The following is a 22,336-nucleotide window of genomic DNA, read 5'->3' on the forward strand; positions in this document are numbered from 1 at the left end:
ATTTGACCTTGTCTGTGGCGTTTTGAGTAGGATTGCCCGGAGAACGACTTGCTAAGCGCTTCACCTTCCGTTAGATTGAATGACCACGGCCAAAGGCCATGGCCACCAGCGTTCAATCTGTAGCAGAAGAGATCAATGACCACGGGCAATGGCTTTGATCACTTACAGCCTGCCATAGAAGAAGATCATTCACAAGCAAAGAATACAGTAGTACCAGAGTTAGTTCAGAAAGGCAAAGCAACTCCAACTCTCAACTGTATTCCTATTACTGAAAACACTTGTTTTACAAATACAAATTATGAATAGTTTCCTCTAATCCAACTACCTTTTGATTCTGCCTGACTAAGACCTGCAAGACAACCATAGCTTGCTTCAAGCCACAATCCTCGTGTGATCGATCCTGACTCGCTCAGGTATTACTTGGACGACCCAGTGCACTTGCTGGTAATGCTGCTGTACAAAAAGGTGTGGGGCTTCACGTACACGTGCACCAAAACCCAAAGTGAATGAATAGTGAGCAGACACGCCTTTCCCATATCTTTGAGATTTGGGAGAGAAAGTCAAACGAAGTTAGCCTTTGCCTCCAATAACGGCAGGTAGCACTGAAACTGGCGATGGTTGGATCATCATATAAATAGAAGATTTCACTTATAACCTCATCAGGGAGTTGTGGAACCTCTACTTTTGTGGGAGGAAGATGAAGGTGTAAAATGGAGTATTTGACAAACTCCAAACAATACTTTGCGATGACAAATGCTTGCTGAAGTCCATTTATAGAATACTAACATATCATTGAAAACACACCTACCTTCCTAACATGCAATAAATTTCACAAGTTTCAGGTCTTCTTTGCATGGTTTAGCTAACATTAAGTGCAAAATTACATCATAAAATACTAAATAGTGAAGGATTTGGGGTGGATAAATAAAACTGGGCTTTTAAGGAGCAAGACTCAAAATACTATATTAGTTATTAATGATGAAATCGTATTCTCAAATTTTTTTTTTACAAAATTTCTCCAAAAGTGTTTAGAATTGTAAGTAGATGATAATTAGAAATTTGGTAAAGTATATTTTTTCTTTCTAAAGTTTGTTTAAAATTTAAGTAATACCACTATGTTTTAGTTTGTTTCAATTTTATTCTAAAACTTTTTAAATTTGAATCAAACATACCGTTGAAAGTAAAATTGTATAAAAAAGTACTCACCAAGAGTATATTTAATTGAAATCGAAAACTTCTTGTAAGATGAAATTGAAACAAAATAAACCTTGATGGGTATTTTTGAAACCTTTAACTATTCTTGAAAGACAAAAAATATATCTACCCTACAAATTTATTTAGTTTTAGCTTTGTTATTTATTTAATTATTTTCAATATATAATTAGACAATATTTTTAAAATAACTGTTGCTAATCATATAAATAATTTTTAAATAGCTCTGATAATTGATATCTAAGAAAAAATATATGATATAAGATAATTTACTCAAATATTTATCATTAAATTATTATATAATTGTAACACCCTAATTACCCTAAGCTTACCTCATACCGTAAAGCAAAGGTTAATCAAAGGTTACGACAATTCTAAGGCTTATACATTTTATATATAGAAAGAAATAATAATTCTAGAAGCCTAATGAAGAAATAAGCTCAAAAACAGAGTTTCAAAAGCGTGAAATGTTTACACGAAGCTACAAACTTAAGGCACAAGATAAAGATACAAGATAACAAGATATAAGTATATAATAGAGTATAATAGTCATAAGGAACTAGTCTCAGCCTGCGGAATTTAGGCCGACTAGCTAAAAACAGACATACAGAGTTTTGAAGTTAAAATAGCATATACAGAATATCCCTCTTAAAGTAAGCCTCTAAGAAAAATATAAATACAAAAGTAAGAGAACTAGTCAAAACAACTAAAATGACAACAAAATGGAATAAGGTCCTCCGCTCTGCTACCATCAAGCAACTCACCGAGGTAGGTTGCGACCTGCATCTGAAAAATAACAACAAAGTATGGAATGAGAACCAGAGGTTCTCAGTATAGTAACAGTGCCCAGTAATGTAAGATATAAGACTCCTGGACGCCAAAGGCAATCCTAGAGCTTCATATCCATCATGAGATTCAAACTTAAAGCATACTAAAATTAAAACCATTACTTTAAAAACCATAAGGAAACAAGGGAATCTAACTTAAGGATTTTCTAATCTAATATTTACACCGCTGTCCCACAGCCATCGCCAGCCAAACTGCCATGCGATCCCATCGCCACCGCTTTTCGAACCACCTCAATCCCAATAAAAAATACAAGTAATAACCATGCAAGTAAAGCACAAGTAATACATGTATATCAAGAAAGTCAAGAAGCAAGTAATCATGTTATACAATTAGGCAAGCAATTCAAGTTGGCAAAGCAAGCAAACAGATAGAAGATGCACATGATGAATGCATGTCCTATTTGGCTATGATACCACATTGTCGGTTCAACTGCCAACCCGACACATCTCCATGGAGATGTCGCCCTTCGGTCTTAGAATGGGAACCCTCGAGATATCGTGCCCGGAACACGGTCCAGGATATAGTGCCTGCACACTCTAGTGATTCCAAAGGGATGCGAGAGGAATACTCTTGCCACAGATCTCACATCTCAACATAAGCGGGACTAGCCACAGCCCTTACGCCATCGCTACGACCTCGACAGGCGGGATTAACCTACCATCCCTGCCAAGTGCATAGCGTCTCAACAATCTTAGTATAAAATAATAATTTAGTATTTTTCAGAAATCATTTTCATTATTCAGTCCACTCCGAGTCCCAGACTCCTTTCAACCATCATTAATTCTTACTTCCACAATTTACCATAATCATCATCAACATAATACTCCAATGGTCCACTCGCAACCTTCATAAACCTAAACCTCTGTCTTCAAAGCTTTTTGCCAGAAAATTCCTAATTAAACTTACCTAGAGCACTCTCTATGTTTTGATGCCTAAAAACAAGCTAAAGAATCTTAGATAAGTGCTATGGAAGTTTACAAGCTTGCCGGAAAGGTAATACAGTTAAAAACAAGGTTTTATTGAAAAATAAGGCAGTGTGCGTACGCATAGGATTGTGCGTATGCACTCCCAAAAGAATTTTCGCAAAGTGTGTATACGCATAGAGGTGTGCATACGCACAGAAGATAAAAATTTTCATTTACGCACAGATATGTGCGAACGCCCTCAACAGAATACACTTCCCAGCATGTGCGTCCACACGATGTTGTGCATATGCACAACTTGCAAATTTTGCAGGGTATGTATGCGCACTAAAGTGTGCGTTCGCTCTCAATAGTAGGCATTCCTCTGAGTGTGCGTGCGCACCAGTGTGTGCGTATGCACGTTTTCAAAATCTTACAGGGTGTGCGTGCACACAAGGCTATGCGTACGCACTAGTCAAAATATAGCCACTGTTTAGAGCACGCGCACAGCAGTGTATGTACGCACACAAACTAGAAATAACAAATTTTGCAATATCACAGAATTCAGATTTTTGAGACTAACTTCCAACGATCATATCTTTTTATACAAAATTTCTATTTCTACGGAATCTATACCATTCTAAAGATCTTTGAATTATCTTTAATTTGATACAAAAATCATTCAATTTCAAGAACTGTAGCTCAAGATATGATCCGTCAAAGTTCACCAAAAATCTATTTTTACCAAAAATTTCTAAACCTCAATTTTACCAAACTCTGAATCCAAAATCACTTATTCCACGTTCAAAATAGTCCTAATGTACCTAAATCATATTCATACACCTTTATTCATTCCATAACTTAGCAACACATAAAATCACCCATTCCATACACCAAATTCTACTTGTAAACTCAAATCCCAATAATTTACATCGCAAAAGATCATTCTACCATCCTCTATCAACATCAACAAACCTCATCATTCATTACAATTCTCAAAATCATCATTATCCAAATCCTACATCATACATCAACATTATCATTCACCATAATCATCAAAATCATCAAATTTATTATACATCACAACTATCAACAATCAATTTCAATCCTATTCTTAGTCCACTAGCCTAAGTGTCCAGAAATATTACATACATAGAGAAAACCGAAACTATAATACCTTGACCGATTCCCAATATATGTTATACATCGAATTTAGTCCAAATCAAGCCTCCAATCACCAACAATTAATCCAAAGCACCAATAATTCACAATTCAAGCTAGACATACATAATTTATCATAAATCAACACCTAGGGTTCATCAAATTCAAAAATTCACAAGGTAAAGAATTTTCTTACCTTTTCCGATGGTGTTTGGGGCACAAACCACTGATAGCCCAACTTTAGAGACCACCTAATTAATTGAAAACAAAAAATCTACTCAAAACCAAAATCTTAAATTTTCAATTTCTTAGGCATGCAGAATGGAGAAGAAATTTTGAAACCTTACCAACAAAGGTTAGATGAAACTTACGGGCTCAGCGAGAGCTTTGTGTACCCACAAATAGAACGCGAATCGGAGTACCGTAGCTCAAGTTATGATCATTTGAAGAAGAAGGTGAATAGTACCACTCCTTCCTCCTCTCTCTTAATTCAGCAGCTGCTCTTTGTATTTTTAGGTTGTGTATGAGGTTGAATGGCCTTCATTTAAGTATATATATAAGTTGGGCATGGGCCCAATGGTGCGGATTTTACAACCACAAACTTACCGGCAAGTGCACCAGGTCGTACCAAGTAGTACCTCAAGTGAATGAGGGTCGATCCCACAAGGATTGATGGACTAAGCAACAATGGTTAAGTGATTTACTTAGTTAGACAAATAGAAAATAGTGTTTGAGAGTTCAAAAGCATTAAACAGTAAATTTAGAATATCCGAAGGTAGGCACTAAATAAGTTGAGAATAATATATGGAGAAAACAGTTAAGGCTTCAAAGTTATCTATTTTCCGGATTGACTTTTCTTACTAACTATTTTAATCATGTAAGATTTAATTCATGGCAAACTATATGTGATTAAACCCTAATTCCTTAGACCTTTTTAGTCTCCTCTAACTTTCATTAACCGCCAATTCCTTGGTCAATTAATTCCAATTAGAGGGTGAAGTTTAATTCTAGTTATTATGCCACAAAAATCCTAATTATCCAAATATAAGAGGATTATATGTCACGTATCCTGTTAAATCCATATAATTAGAATTTAGGAGAAATTATTTTCAAGCTGTTGTTCAAGTAAAGAGTTTTTCCAAGTTATACAAGAACTCAATTAGAAAGATGGTCATACTTCCGTTCCACCCAAATTCATAAGATAAAGAACGAAAACAATTCTTAAATTATAAATCAGTACATTAATTAAAATAGAAAAACAATAGAATCAATCCATACAATAGACAGAGCTCTTAACCTTAACAGTGGAGGTTTAGTTGCTCATGGTTCAGAGAGAAAACCTAGGATTCTCTTAAACTGTGAATTGTGAATAATTGTGAATTGGAATGGAATAATGTTGATCTAAAATGTTGTGTTAGAACCCCCTGTTGAAATCCCTTTTTTATATCTAATCCTAATTAATTTAAAATCTATTATCTAAAACTAAAATAATATCTTTTCCTAAAAATACTATTTGAATTTAAATTAGAATTAATTAACAAGTCTTCAGTTGATGGGTGGGGACCACTTGTTTTGTCCATTCTGCAGCTTCTAATCTGTGTTTTCTGGACTGAAAACTGAGTCAAAATCGCCAAGAAATCGCCCCCAGCGTTTTTTTGCGTTTTTTGCACGTGGCGCATGTCACGCGTATGCGTCGATGGTCTTCTTCGCGTGTCACGCGCACGCGTCAGTCACGCGTACGCGTCACTGAGCAAATCTTCAGATCACGCGTATGCGTCAGTCACACGCACGCGTCGCCATGAAAAGCTTCAAATCACGCGCACGCATCAGTCACGCATATGCGTCGCTCTTTGCTGCCATCTCCTTTGGTTCTTGTGCTGCAGAAACTCCATCACATCCAGCCGAATGCTACCTAAAATAAACAAAATTGCAAAAGACTCAAAGTGGCATCCATATTGGCTAAAAGATAATTAATTCTTTATTAAACTCAACAAATTAAATGCAAATTCACTAGGAAAAGATAGGAAAGATGCTCACGCATCACCCAACTTGGGCCCTGATGAGCGGATATTTTATACGCTTTTTGCCATCATTTTCATATAGTTTTTAATATGTTTTATTTAAGTTTTATTATATTTTTATAGGTTTTAGTGTAAAATTCACATTTTTGGATTCTACTTTGAGTTTGTGTATTTTTATGCAGTTTCAGATAATTTCTGGCTGAAATTGAGGAGCTGGAGCAAAAGTCTTATTCAGAGACAGAAAGTACTGCAGATGCTGTCAAGATCTGACCTCCTTAAACTCGAAAGAGCTTTTCTGGAGCTACAGAAGTCCAAATGGAGTGTTCTCAATGGCTATGAAAAGCTAACATCTAGGGCTTTCCAGAAATATATAATATTTCATACTTTGTTTCAAAATTCAAGGCCCAAAACTGGCGTTCAACGCCAGCCTCCTGCCCTATTCTGGTGTCCAATGCCCAAGGGAGGAGGGACTAGCATCCAACGCCCAAGAAGGACCCCCTAGCCAGTGTTCAATGCCCTAGAGGCCTCCTAGCATGTGGATCTCAATCAAACTCAGTCCAAACACTCACCAAGTGAGCCCCGAAAGTAGATTTTAACACTAAAAGACTATTTTACCCTTCTTATGTAATCCTTAGTCATTAGTCTAGTATTTATTTGAGAAATTTTACACTTTTCGGGGAATCTTCCACCACTTTACACGTTCATATTGTATTCTCTATTAGTATAAGTTTCTAAACCTCCTAGGTTGAGGGGAGGAGCTCTGTTGAATTTTATGGATTAATAAAAGTACTACTGTTCTATTTCAATTCGTGTCTGATTCTTTATTCTAAGATGTATCTTCGTTCTTCATCCTTATGAATGTGTTGAACCGGCACAAGGTTATCTCATTCTACATGGGTTCAGAGTGAGTCTTTCATCGGACAATGATGAACCACTAGCTTGATTATACATCTCTTAGACGGCTAATCCACGACTTCGATGGGGACTTCTCGAGACACCAGTTCAGCCGAGGTATGGGGAGATTAGTGTCTTTGTGGTAAAGGCTAGAACCAAAGGCACAACATTCTCTGATCCGGAAGATTTGACCTTGTTTGTGGCATTTTAAGTAGGATTGTAACACCCTAATTAGCCTAAGCTTTATTTCGCGTCGTAAAGCAAAGGTTAACAAGAGATTACGACAGTTCTAAAGCTCATACATATAATATATAGAAAGGATAATATAATCTAGAAGCCCGATGAAAGATATAGCTCAAATTTTAGATTTGAAAAGCACAAAACGTACTAACGAAGCTACTAGCTTGAGGCACACGAAATAGATAAAATATATCAAAAGATAAGTATATAATATCATAGGAAACTAGCCACGACTCGTGGAGTTTAAGCCAGCTAGCCATATACAAGTATACAGAACCATATAAAAACCTGACAGTTTAAAAATAGCTTATACAAGTTTTTCTCTCATAAGACAAGCCTCTAGGCTAAACAAAATACAAAAGGAGAGATATATAAACAAGATAAACCAAAAAGACTCCAAAAGAATCTAGGATCCTCTGCTTCTGTCACCATCCAAAGCAACTCACCGAGGTGGGTTGCGACCTGCATCTGAAAAACACAACAAAGATATGGTATGAGAACCGGAGGTTCTCATTATGGTAACAGTGCCCAGTGATGTAGGATATAAGACCCCGGGACACCAAAGGCAATCCTCGCTCCATATCCATCACAAGATTCAAACTTAAAGCATCCTAAAACAAATAAGCATAATATAGACCTTATCATAATTAAACCGGGTAATCTATCTTAAGGGATTTCTATTCTAACCAAACACCGCTGTCCCACAGCCTTCTCCAACCTATCCTCCATGCGATCCCATCACCACCACCTTCCGAACTTCCTCAATCCCAGTAGAAAGCACAATTAATAACAATGCAAGTAATTCACAAGTAAAATTATACAAGGCAAGTAGATCAAGTAGGCAATTAGGCATGTTATTCAATTAGGCATACGATTACAAGTCGGCAAAGTAAACAAACAGATAGAAAATGCATATGATGAATGTCTGCACTACTGGCTGTAATATCACATTGTCGGTTTAACTGCCAACCCGACACATCTCCATGGAGACGTCACCCTTCGGATTTTCTCATATGGGAACCCTCGAGATATAGTGCCCGGATCACTGTCCAGGTACCGGCGCCTGCACGCTCTATTGATCCGAAGGGATGCGAGCGGGATACTCTTGCCACAGACCTCACATCTCAACGCAAGCGGGACGAACCACCACCCTTACGCTACCGCTGCTACCTCAACAGGCAGGATCCAACCGCCGTCCCTGCCGGGCGCATATCATCTCAAAATCTCAGTAAAAACAATATTTCAGTGGTTTTCAGAAAACATTTTCAGTATACATGGATCCATTATCTCATTCAGAGTCTGCGACTCATCTCAACCACTGCCCATTCATTACTCAATTTCCAATTGTCAACAGTTCATCATTTCTCATATCATATATCAATCATCATTCACCTAACGTCAAACCATTCTCAGAACACCAGAAACCTAGGCCTCCATTTTCTAATTTATCATAAAATCATGTACTAGAACTCCTAAGTTATATCCCATGTTCTAATACTCAAAACTAGGCCCAAAAGTCTTAAATTAGTGTTATAGAAGCTTACAACCTTGTTTGGAAGATATAATAGTTGAAAAATAAGAAAAATTCAAGAAACAGGACGTGTGCGGCCGCACAGGGGTGTGTGCGTGCGCACGCCCAGGAGATTTTAAGATGGGTGCATATGCATAGGGGCGTGCGTACGTACAGGTGGCAAAACTTTCAAAATCTGTTCACTCGCACAACCTATGCCAGCGCCCCCAATAGATTGGCCTTCCCGACGTGTGCGTCCGCATAGACCTATGCATCCGCACAGGTTGGAATTTTTCCTTAGATATGTGCGCGCACAAGCTGTGCTAGCACTGCAAAGAGAACGCACTTCCCTGCCTGTGCGTGTGCACAGGTGTGTGCGTCTGCACAGGTCAAAATATTTGCAGGGTGTGTGTAACACCCTAATTACCCTAAGCCTTACCTCGCGCCGTAAAGCAAAGATTAACTAGAGATTACGACAGTTCTAAAGCTCGTACATATAATATATATAAGAAATATTATAATCTAGAAGCCCGGTGAAGGATATAGCTCAAAAATAGGATCTCAAAAGCACAAAATGTACTAACAAAGCTACTAGCTTAAGGCACAAGAAACAGATAAGATACTACAAAATATAAGTACATAATATCATAGGAAACTAGCCTCGACTCGCGGAGTTTAAGCCGGCTAGCCATATACAGTATACAGAACCATACAGAAACCTGACAGCTTAAAAACAGCTTATACAAGTTTTTCTCTCATAATACAAGCCTCTAGGCAAAGACAAGATACAAAAGTGAGAGACATATAAACAAAATAACCAAAAGACTCCAAAAGAATCCAAGATCCTCCGTTTCTGTCACCATCCAAAGCAACTCACCAAGGTGGGTTGTGACCTGCATCTGAAAAACACAACAAAGATATGGTATGAGAACCGGAGGTTCTCAGTATGGTAACAGTGCCCAGTGATGTAGGATATAAGACCCTGGGACGCCAAAGGCAATCCTAAGCTCCATATCCGTCACAAGATTCAAACTTAAAGCATTCTAAAACAAATAAGCATAATATAAACCTTATCATAAATAAACCGGGTAATCTATCTTAATGGATTTCTATTCTAACCAAACAACGCTGTCCCACAGCCTTCACCAACCTATCCTCTATGCAATCCCATCGCCACTACCTTTCGAACCTCCTCAATCCCAGTAGAAAGCACAATTAATAACAATGCAAGTAATTCACAAATAAAAGCATACAATTCAAGTAGATCAAGTAAGCAAATAGGCATGTTATTCAAGCAGGCATACAATTACAAGTCGGCAAAGTAAACAAGCAGATAGAAAATGCATATGATGAATGCCTGCCCTACTGGCTGTGATATCACATTGTCGGTTCAACTGCCAACCCGACACATCTCCATGGAGACGTCGCCCTTCGGATTTCTCATATGGGAACCCCCGAGATATAGTGCCCGGATCACTGTCCAGGTACCGGTGCCTGCACGCTCTATTGATCCGAAGGGATGCGAGCGGGATACTCTTGCCACAGACCTCACATCTCAATGCAAGCGGGACGAACCACCGCCCTTACGCCGCCGACGCTATCTCGACAGACGGGATCCAACCGCTGTCTCTGCCGAGTGCATAGCGTCTCATAATCTTAGTAAAAGCAATATTTCAGTGGTTTTCAGAAAACATTTTCAATACACATGGATCCATCATCTCATTCATAGTCCGCGACTCATATCAACCACTGCCCTTTTATAACTTAGTTTCCAAATATCAACAGTTCATCATTTCTCATCTCATATACCAATCATCCTTCACCTTACGTCAAACCATTCTCAGCACGCTAGAAACCTAGACCTCCATTTTCTAATTTTTCATAAAATCATGTACTTGAACCCCTAAGTTATATCCCATGTTCTAATACTCAAAACTAGGCCCAAAAGTCTTAAAATGGTGTTATAAAAGCTTACAACCTTGTTGGGAAGGTAGAATAGTTGAAAAACAAGAAAAATTTACGAAACAGGACGTGTGTGGCCGCACAAAGGTGTGTGCGTGCGCACACCCAGGAAATTTTAGAATGTGTGCGTACGCACAGGTGACAAAATTTTCAGAATCTATTCACTCGCACAACCTCTGCCAGCGCCCCCAACAGACTGACCTTCCCGACATGTGCGTCTGCACAGACCTGTGCGTCTGCACAGGTTGAAGTTTTTCCTTAGATATGTGCACGCACAAGCTGTGCTAGCGCTGCAAACAGAACGCACTTTCCTGCCTGTGTGTACGCACAGGTGTGTGCGTCCGCACAGGTCAAAATATTTGCAGGGTGTGCGTCCGCACGAGGTTGTGCGCCCGCACATATCAGAAATCTTAAAATTCTGCAACTTTGCAGATTTTCAGATTTTTAACACCAACTTTGAATGATCATAACTTCCTCTACAAAATTCCAAATTTCACAAACTTTATATCTATTTAAAGGATTTTCAAAGATCTTTCATTCTGAACAAATTTCAATCAGTTTCGAAAACCGAGGCAAAAGTTATGATCAAGCAAATTTCACCAAAAATCCCATTTTACCAAAAACCACAATTTACCAAATTTTCACAATTCTCAAACCACCTCCAACCAAAACAACATCAACCTCCCAATTACAGCACAACTACCCTCTTGGGTCAAAAATTCATCACTTACCACATCTTTTCATCACATTTCACCATTCTCCAACCATCAATACCAATCTCTCATCATACTTCATCATTTTCAACATTAATAGTATCATATCACAATTATCAATTTTCTATCATCAAACTCATTCATGCTTCTAAGCCATAAATAACAATAGTCATTCACCCCAATTTATCATACATCAAAATCTCAATATCATTATTTCTCAACATAACTATTTTAATTCAATATACAACATCAACCAACCATCATCAACACTCACATAAATTCAACCTATCCTATGGGTCACTAGCCTAAGTGTCCATGAATATTATATACTACATAGAGGAAACCGAAACCATACCTTGGCCGATTTCCTTTATGCACCAAAACCCAAATGAGCACAAGCTATGCTTTCCAACACACTCCAAGCTTTCAATTCCACTCTAATAAGCACAATTAAGTTCCAAAAGCCACAATAATCAAACTATATGCATACAATTCACCTCAAATCAACCTAGGGTTCCAATTAAACATAAATTCACAAGGGTTTAGTGGCTCATACCTCTTTCAACAGATTTGGATGTCAAAACCAAGGCTAAACAAGGCTTAGAGCAAACCTAAACATCCAAAATCACAAAAACTCATTTAACCCCAAAGCCCTAGGAACCGAAATTTTCAAGAGAGAAACTAAAAAAATTTCGAATTTTTCTTACCAATTTCTTACATGGGTTTCGTAGATCTCTTCACGAGGAACGTGTAGCCGCAAACGGTGCGGCGATCGGAGCTCTCTAGCTCAAGATATGGGCATTGGAAGATTGAGATGAATAGTACTCAATCTCTTCTCCTCTCCTTCTTCCAATTCTGATGTGTGTGTGTTTAATGAAGGTGAAAAGGGTTCACTTAGGTAGCATTTGGTGGAGAGATAGAGACGGAAAGACTGAAACTGAGAGACAGAGACTAAGAGACAGGGATTGAAATAAATCTCAGTATTCTGTTTGGTGCAAAATGGGAGACAGGAATTGAAACAAGAATGAAACTCTAATTTAATTTGCACAAAGGGTAAAATTAGAATTAATTAATTGAAATGAAAGTATTTTAGGTATAAAATGTTATTAAAGTTTCAGTCTCCATCTCTAAAAATTTCAGTCCCCTGTGTTCCTACTTTTTGGAGGTACTGAAATACTGAAATTTTAGAGACAGAGACAGAAATTTTAGTACCAGTCTTTGAACTAACAAACACGATACTAAATCTCAGTCTCTCAGTCTCTGTCTCAGTACCTCAAAACAAATGCTACCTTAGTGTTTATATATGTTGGGCTTGGGCCCAACTTGGGCCCGGTCCAACCTGTTAGCGTTTTTAGCCCGTTTGGCACAACTTCGGGCCAAACCTTTAAAATTAACGCATGGTTTCCCATTTCTAACATTTTTCTAAGGTTTTTACCGGTTTTCACTTTTTCTCATGCGATACCAGGCAGACTTGAACTGGTTCAACCGGTTTAACTGCCGGTTCGCGGTTTTTTGCGATTTTTCACAGAAAGCAGATTTTCTGACTCAGAAAAACCCACTGAGTCCAAAAATCACCTTTAAATCCTCAATTCTCTCTCTAAATTTTTAGAATCTAATTTGGGCAATATTAATCACTTAATTAACCGGTTGATTAATTGTGGTTCTTACAGTGTGCGTCAGCACGAGGGTGTGCGTCAGCACGAGGGTGTGCGTCCGCACATATCAGAAATCAAGAAATTCTGTAACTTTGCAAAATTTCAGATTTTTAACACCAACTTTGAATGATCATAACTTCCTCTACAAAATTTCAAATTCCACAAACTTTATATCGATTTAAAGGGTTTTCAAAGATCTTTAATTCTAAACAAATTTCAATTAGTTTCAAAAACCGAGGCAAAAGTTATGATCGAATAAAGTTTACCAAAATCCAGTTTTTACCCAAAATCACAATTTCCTCACTTCCTTTATAAAACACAACCAAACCAATTCAAACCATTCTAAACCATTCAAAACCCCATTTTTCATCAAAATTGACCTCTTGTGTCATAGTACATCAATCATACCGCATTTTTCCCTCACATTTCATTAGCCATACCTCAAATATCACATATACAACATATTTCCCAATCTTCATTATATTACCATCAATTCTCATCATCAAATCAACCACAATTCAAATTAATATTCAACAATGCTCATTTATCCACATCCATCATATCTCACTTCATCATTTAACCATAACAATAACACCAATTTATTATACTTCATCAACATAAACAATCATCAACAACATAAATTTCCAAACCTATCCTATGGGTCACTAGCCTAAGTGTCCATGAATATTATATACTACATAGAGGAAACCGAAACCATACCTTGGCCGATTTCCTTTATGCACCAAAACCCAAATGAGCACAAGCTATGCTTTCCAACACAATCCAAGCTTTCAATTCCACTCCAATAAGCACAATTAGGTTCCAAAAGCTCCGAAAGCTACAATAATCAAACTATATGCATACAATTCACCTCAAATCAATCTAGGGTTCCAATTATACATAAATTCACAAGGATTTAATGGCTCTTACCTCTTCCAATAGATTTAGATGTCAAAACCCAAGGCTAAGTAAGGCTTAGAGCAAACCTAAACATCCAAAACACAAGATTTCACTCAAAACCAAACCCAAAAATTCGAATTTCACAAGGGCACAAAAACTGGGTAGAGAATATTGAGAAAATTACCACAAGGCTTAGATAGAAATGACGGACTCGGCAAGAGCTTCGCGTAGCCGCTGACGGCACACGAATCGGAGCACCGTAACTCAAGATATCGCGACTTGAAGTGAGAAGTGAATAATGTTTTTCCCTTCTCTTTCTCTCTTCTCATGCAGCTGGTGTTTATGTTGTGTGAGTGGTTTATGGCTTAAAAGGGTTCACTTAAAGGATTTATATATGTTGGGCTTGGGCCCAACTTGGGCCCGGTCCAACCCGTTAGCATTTTTTACCCCGTTTGGCCTAACTTTGGGCCAAACCTTTAAAATTAACGACTGGTTTTTTATTTCTAACATTTTTCTAAGGTTTTTGACGGTTTTCACTTTTTCTCATGCGGTACCGGGCAGGCTTGAACCAGTTCAACTGCCGGTTTACGGTTTTTTGTAGAAATCACATTTTCTGACTCAAAAAAACCTACTGAGTCCAAAAATCACCTTTAAATCCTCAAATTCTCACTCTAACTTTTCGAAATCTAATTTGGGAAATATTAATTACGTAATTAATCGGTTGATTAATTGTAGTTCTTACAAGGATCACTAAGGAGAATGGACTGTAGGAGCTTCACCCTCAATCAGACTGGATCCACACAAATCCTGGGGTTCAGCTCTGGAAGAGAATTGGCGACCTCTCAAGAAAGGCGTTGATTATATACATCCTGCCATAGAAGAAATCATTCATAGTTGGAGCAGACAGTAAGACTGGATTAATTCAGAAGAACAAAGCATCTCCAAACCTTAACTATCTTCTTATCATTGCATTCACCATAATTGAGTAACGTTTTCTTTATTTTCCTTTTATGTGATTAAACAACCAAACAAATTTTCTATCCACCTGACTAAGATCTACAAGATCACCATAGCTTGCTTCAAACCACAATCCTCGTGGGATCGACCCTGACTCACTCAGGTATTACTTGGACGACCCAGTGCACTTGCTGGTTCAGTTGTGCGAAGTGTAATTAATAGAATGGATGGAACCACATCAATCGCAAGTACCAGACAATACCAACTTTGTAACTTTGCTATCTAGAAGCCATACAATTCGCATGTCTCCTTCAAAAGTAAATATTAATGGTTGGCAATAACAGTTGCTTTTTCTTCTCGGGTATTATCAACTATAAGTAGCAAAACAATAGATAGTTGTAAACTACACTTGGTGTACATGAAGTATATGTGTTAAGAAATGAGCTTCATTTAAAATATGCACTGTGAAATGATGGCTTCCATCAGAGTAGTAATCAATAGCTTACTTTACTAACCACGGTTGGTTATAAACTTGTTAAAAGAGTTACTGAGTTTATAACATACTTTTGGAAATAGAACCGGACCGGCCAATTCAACTGGTAACTAATCACCAAACTGATCCGGTTAACATCATTAATTGCCTAGCAAAACCATGGTCAGTGAATGATAAACCACTATTTTATGGTTTATATTGTGTTTAATTATGTGGTTTTATCATGATCTTTACCCACTTATTCATTAAATAAGCATGCATTTATAATTCCTTCCTAAAGTTATTGCATGATTGAAAACTTGCTTCCTAGAGACTTTTAATTATGTATTTTATTTTTCCTTTATTCCATTCGATGCCGTGATCTGTGTGTTAAGTGTTTCAGGCTTTATAAGGCATGAATGAGTTGGAGATTGGAAAGGAAGCTTGCAAAAAATGGAAGGAACACAAGAAATTGAGAAGATGACCAGTGAGAAGCGATGCGGCCGCATGGATGACGCGACCGCGCGAAAGACAGGAAATCGCAATGACGCGGCCACATGGATGACGCGGCCGCGCGAATTGGAAACTACACAAGTGACGCGGAAGCGTGGACGACACGCCCGCGTGGCAAAGCAAAACGCCGAATGACGCGTCCGCCTGAATGACGCGTCCGCATGACATGCGCGATCTGCATAATCTGCAGAATCGCTGGGGGCAATTTCGGGCCTTATTTTGACCCAGCTTTCGGCCCAGAAAAGCAGACTAGAGCCAGAGAACATGCAGAAACCAAAAACAACATTCATTCTGCATAGTTTTAGTTTTTGAGATCTAGTTTTACTCCTCCTCTAGGTTTTCTCTCGACACATTCATAGTTTTTAGGATTTGTTATTTTCATTGTTTTTGCATTGGGATATTGAGAAGAGTTATTGCCTCATCAAGACTTCGACATTCTAGTTCGTTTTCTTTACTTGTCTCTTACTCTTCCATGTTCCTTAATTTACTTAATTTTACTATTGGATTATTTTAACATTTATTAATACAAGAATTACTTTTATTTTTAATTAATCTTTTGATCATTATTTATCATGTCCTTCTTTAATTCCCTTTCTTATGTTATGAATTTTACATTTACAATGATCGAGTAGTTTCCTAACTTGATGGGGAGTTGATTGAAAGAAACCCTTGAGTTGGGATGCTCAAGAGAAAGATTGTAATTGAGTTTATTGTTGGATTGCTCTCTAGTCACTAACACCAATCCTCCCAAGAGCGGATTGGAACTTGTGGATAGAAACAGCATTCCAACTTGTTTGACTTTCCCTTACTTAGTGAGGGACAACTAAACATAATAACCCCCAATTGTCAATTGATCTTGAGAGTACTCCAACAAGAATAGGGCTTCCAGCTAACAAACTCCCAGTCAAGGCTTTTATTTAAATTTATATAAATTCTCTAATTTAATTTTCTGCCATTCAACTCAAACCTTTTTGAAAACATATGATTAATAAAATAGCACACTTTTCTGCAACTCGTTGGGAGACGACCTGGGATCCATACTCCCAGTATTTTAATTTTAATTTCTGTGACACCCTTCTAAATTGATAAGTGGATTTCTGGTTGGTTGAGAACTATACTTGCAATGCATATTTTATAATCATTCTTAACTCGCCAATTTCAGCTACCATCAGTGAACCGGTCGAATCGGCAATTAACCGGTGATTCGCCTGGACCGGCCAATTTTTTAAAGGCTTTTCGGTTCAAATACCTCCCATCCAAACGGCACCATTTTATAGGTTATTAAAAAAATAAAAAAACCTAAATGACTACCCAAGACCCGCAACCCACTCCCACTCCCACCCCTCTCGGCCTCTCCTCTCTGAAACTGAACAACGTTTCAAAAAGAACCCTAGCCATCCACAGACACTGCAGCCACCTATAGCCACCCAACCCATAGCCACCGCAGCCCCACATCGTTGTCATCGCCGAACCTTTTTCTCCCTTCTCTCTTTATTGCCCTCTTTATCTCTCTGTCACTGCTTCGCTGCTCTTTGCCGTGGGTCGTTGTCACTGCTTCTCTACTCCTCGTCGTGGGTCGTCATCGCCATTTCTCAGCACCTCGTGATGGGTTGTCGCTGCTTCTCCTTTCCTCTCCTGCATTGTTTCTGCTTCTTCCCCCGGTCGTTTCTGCTTCTCCCTTCCTCGCCGGCATCATTTTTGCTTCTCTACTTCACACCGTGTCTCGCCATCGTGGCTTCTCTTTTTTGTGTGGTGTCTCGCAGTTGCAGTTTATTTCCATGGCCAAATTTTACAAATTTTAAACCCTCAGGTCTCAAGTCTCAGACTAACTTTCTCTGACTCTATTTCTCTGAAATTTGAAATTTATTCTGAATATGCATATGATGTATTATTGATTATTCTGAGTTTTGAGATATTAATTTTTTGAATTCTGTCTGTTGATGAGTTATAAATTCAATTATTTAATTTATTAATTCTGTTGAGATTGAATTTTAAATCCAATCTGTTGTACTTGTTATTTTGGTGAATTGTTATTTTGCTTTTATTGATTCAAAATAAAAACATTGCCACAATTCTACATTGAGTTATTTATGCTGATTTTTTCTTATTTTGGATTGGTAAATCTAGTTGCTGATTTTCTGATTCTGAATTATTAATGGTGCTATGGTGCATACTTCATTGCATTGTGCTGGACATTGAAATTTTCTTGATTTTGAGATATTTATGGTTTGATTCTAATTGCTTAGCTGCATTGTATTTATGTTGGAATTTTTTTATATTTTGTTGTTGATTATTTGTGAATTTTTAATCATAAATTATTGACTGGTTTATGAGCTGATTAGAAATAACTATGGCAGTGGTTGAATTTGTTGAAGGTATAAATAAAGATAGGAAAGATATTACAGAAAGAAGTCAAGAAGACTCAAGATTGGTTAGTTAGGATTGGTGTTCTCAAGTTGGTTATTAGTCTGCATAATAATTTTGCAGTACATGTATAAATAGCTATGAATTATCAGGCTCTAAAGAGAGAGATATAGATAATTGCTTTTGTATACACTTTTTTTTTCTTACACTAATAAAGAGGTATATTCAGATTACAATAGGTTACTGATTTTCGTTCTGTTTTCTTGAAGAATTCATTTGTTGTTTTTTGTTTTTCAACCTATTGTATTGTTCTTCATTTAGTTTTGGCTTCTTGGTAGAATTGAAATGTTGAATTCATTTTAAATTGTTGAATTAGGTTTGGATTGGTTTTGAATTAGTTTTAAATTAGTTTATGAATTGCTGAATTATTTCTTAGATATAATTGTAGCTGACTAATTCAAATTTTAATATTAAGTTATTCACTATTTGATATTTTTTTACATATAGTAAAAGTCCTAGACCAATAACAATAAAGAAAAACCATAATATAAGAGTGGTTATATAGGAGAGTATGGGTGGGTTGGGTTCATGAGTGAGTTTTCAAGTGGGTTGAAATCTTGAGCCCATGACCATATAAAAAAAGTGCTTATCACTATCACTAAAGAATTTAACATCAAAATCTTTGCATATTATTTTATAATAAAAATTCAATTTACAATTTATTTATAAAAAAATATACTCATTTTATTAACCACTACTTATGCTAATTAATAAACCTTAGCTTATAATATTCTATCATGCTCTTCGTATGGAATTAGAAAGATAAATTCAAAAAAAGTTCATAAAAACATGGTTTTCATATTCTTTTAACTAATGACTGACTTTATACATATTTTAAATATCACCCAAATTAAGAATATAAATAAATATTCTCATCAAATAAAAAGATATAAATATTTTATAATTTTTTTCTATTTAATTATTATTTTTTAACAAAAAAATTTTAAATTAATAATACTATAAATTGATTTATTCTTTTGAGTTTAAAATTATATCCAGCAAAAATACTATATAATCCATAAGTTGTTATTAAGAAGAAAAATACAATAAGTTTAAATAAAAACAAAAATAGAATAAGATATTAATTATACATAGATAAAAGTAAACACATCAAAAGTATATGTATATTGATGGATAGATAAAAAAATAAAAGATGGATATAACAAATACTTTTTTCTATTGTTCTTGGATATAACAAACAGTTAAACTTATCAGCAGAGACTTTAATCTTATTCTCATGACAAAAACAAAAAGTACCTTTTTTGTCATGGCCTAATAGGCCCTATGCCCGAAACTACCTTTTTTTCTCATGCATGAATATAATCTTATGTTGTTTGAAGCAAATCAAAGGCCTAATTAGCGAGAATAGTGGCAGGTCTCATACATGAATATGATTCCTAGTTGTGCCAAACAGCCCAGGCCCCCCAAACTTCATCCAGAAGGAAAACGGAAATAAAAGCTCTAAACTACATCCTAGATCTTTGTAGATTATGTTATACAATGTGAGCCTCATACTCCACTCCCTGCCATAAAAGCATTACTTAGTTTTTTTCTTCATTTCGAAAAGAAAAACCCCTACCAACTCTCTACTTGTTAACTTTCCAAAATACCGATTCCAGAAGAGAAGACGAAGCAGAGACATGGCTATTTTTGCCTCCAGGGGTGACATTAACAGGTACAAAAACTTCAATCAAATTACTTTCATCAATCTATATTCTTTATTGTATACTATCAGACACATGCATGTGTATTCCTTAAAAATCAGAGGTTTATACTGCAAAGTGGGTACTTGTATTTGAATTTCTTTATTATGTTTGAATATCTGTCTATGGGTATAAATTGAAAAACACGTTACCCTTATCACGAAGAATATTTGTCTCAAAACTCAATTGGTGCATCTTCCTGACAATCAGATTACCTTTTGTGGAAAATGGAACTTACTAAATCAAAATAGTACAATCTAATATTGTTTACGTTTTTAATAACATAAAAGATTTATAGCAACAACGAATAGTTGGCCTACAGATAACGACAGAATGATCAAGTTTCATCTTGTGAAAGTAAAGGTAAGTTCATTTTTTGTAATTTTATGTTAAATAGACTTAAATTTGAATTTCCACCGCGACTGAAATATGTTCATATAATGTTAGGGTGAAAGACATTTTTCCAAACACTTCTTAACCACATATGGCAACAAATTTGTTAATATATGTTTTGCAATTGATCACTGTGACAACTGCCTAAAGATACAGTTAGTCGGTAATCATGTGAATAGAGTTATAGAAGAAGACACATTTGAGAGAATTAAAGCTTTTTATCATTCAGAAAGAGATGTAATAGTTAAGCTTTAGTATGTAGGCTTTGGTCTCTTTTATCTTTCCCTGTGAGATAGGATGAACTTTGAGTTAGCTTTGACACCAAATCCAAATTTCTATGTGAGAGACCAACTAACCTCTCACAAACTTGATCAAATTGAAGTGAATTTCAATCTAAAGTACTCACAAAATCATGAACAACCTAAAGTGACCACTGATGAGCGGATATTTTATACGCTTTTTGGGGTTAATTTCATATAGTTTTTAGTATGTTTTAGTTAGTTTTTAGTTTATTTCCATTAGTTTTTAGGAAAAATTCATATTTCTGGACTTTACTATGAGTTGTGTGTTTTTCTGTAATTTCAGGTATTTTTCTGGCTGAAATTGAGGGAGCTGAGCAAAAATCTGATTTAGGCTGAAAAAAGACTGCTGATGTTGTTGGATTCTGACCTCCCTGCACTCAAAGTGGATTTTCTGGAGCTACAGAACTCGAAATGGTGCGCTTCCAATTGCGTTGGAAAGTAGACATTCAGGGCTTTCCAGAAATATATAATAGTCCATACTTTGCTCAAGGATAGATGACATAAACTGGCGTTCAACGCCAGTTCTCTGCCCAATTCTGGCGTCCAGCGCCAGAAAAGGATTAAAAGTTGGAGTTCAACGCCAGAAATGGATCCAAACCTGGCGTTGAACGCCCAAAATGGCCTTATGCACGTGAATTGCTTAAGTCTCAGCCCCAGCACACATCAAGTGGGCCCCAGAAGTGGATCTCTATACCATCTGTTATAGTTTACTCAATTGCTGTAAACCTAGGCTACTAGTTTAGTATTTAAACAACTTTTAGAGACTTATCTTGGATCTCATAACATTTTTAGATCTGAACTTTGTACTCTTTGACGGCATGAGTCTCTAAACTCCATTGTTGGGGGTGAGGAGCTCTGCTGTGTCTCGATGAATTAATGCAAGTATTTCTGTTTTCCATTCAAACACGCTTGTTCCTACCTAAGATGTTCATTCGCGCTTAACTGTGATGAAGGTGATGATCCGTGACACTCATCACCTTCCTCAACCTATGAACGTGTGCCTGACAACCACATCCATTCTATATCCGATTGAATGAGTATCTCTTAGATTCCTTAATCAGAATCTCCGTGGTATAAGCTAGAACTGATGGCGGCATTCATGAGAATCCGGAAAGTCTAAACCTTGTCTGTGGTATTCCGAGTAGGATTCAATGATCGAATAACTGTGACGAGCTTCAAACTCGCGAGTGCTGGGTGTTAGTGACAGACGCAAAAGGATGAAGAATCCTATTCCAGGATGATCGAGAACCAACAGATGATTAGCCATGCTGTGACAGAGCATGTGAGCATATTCTTCACTGAGAGGATGGGATGTAGCCATTGACGACGGTGATCTCCTACATACAGCTTGCCATCGGAGGACGTGCATGCGTGAATCAGAAGACAGAGGAAAGCAGAGATTCAGAAGACAAAGCATCTCCAAAACTCCAACATATTCTCCATTACTGCACAACAAGTAACCTTTAGTCCATGCTCTCTTGTTTATTCGCAATTCAACTGATAAATATAATTGACTTCCTGACTAAGAATTACAAGATAACCATAGATTGCTT

At 36.9% G+C, this 22,336-nt stretch overlaps 1 long non-coding RNA gene across 1 annotated transcript; it reads left to right on the plus strand.

The window, feature by feature from the left end:
* The first annotated feature begins 19,789 nt into the window (after positions 1–19,789).
* LOC140177322 (uncharacterized) lies at positions 19,790–21,687 on the plus strand. The gene is made up of 2 exons (XR_011869149.1): positions 19,790–20,060; positions 21,067–21,687. It is a non-coding gene; the product is annotated as an uncharacterized lncRNA (long non-coding RNA).
* Positions 21,688–22,336: the final 649 nt, after the last annotated feature.

The sequence above is a fragment of the Arachis hypogaea genome, chromosome 12 (genome assembly GCF_003086295.3).
Source record: "Arachis hypogaea cultivar Tifrunner chromosome 12, arahy.Tifrunner.gnm2.J5K5, whole genome shotgun sequence".
NCBI classification, from domain to species: domain Eukaryota; kingdom Viridiplantae; phylum Streptophyta; class Magnoliopsida; order Fabales; family Fabaceae; genus Arachis; species Arachis hypogaea.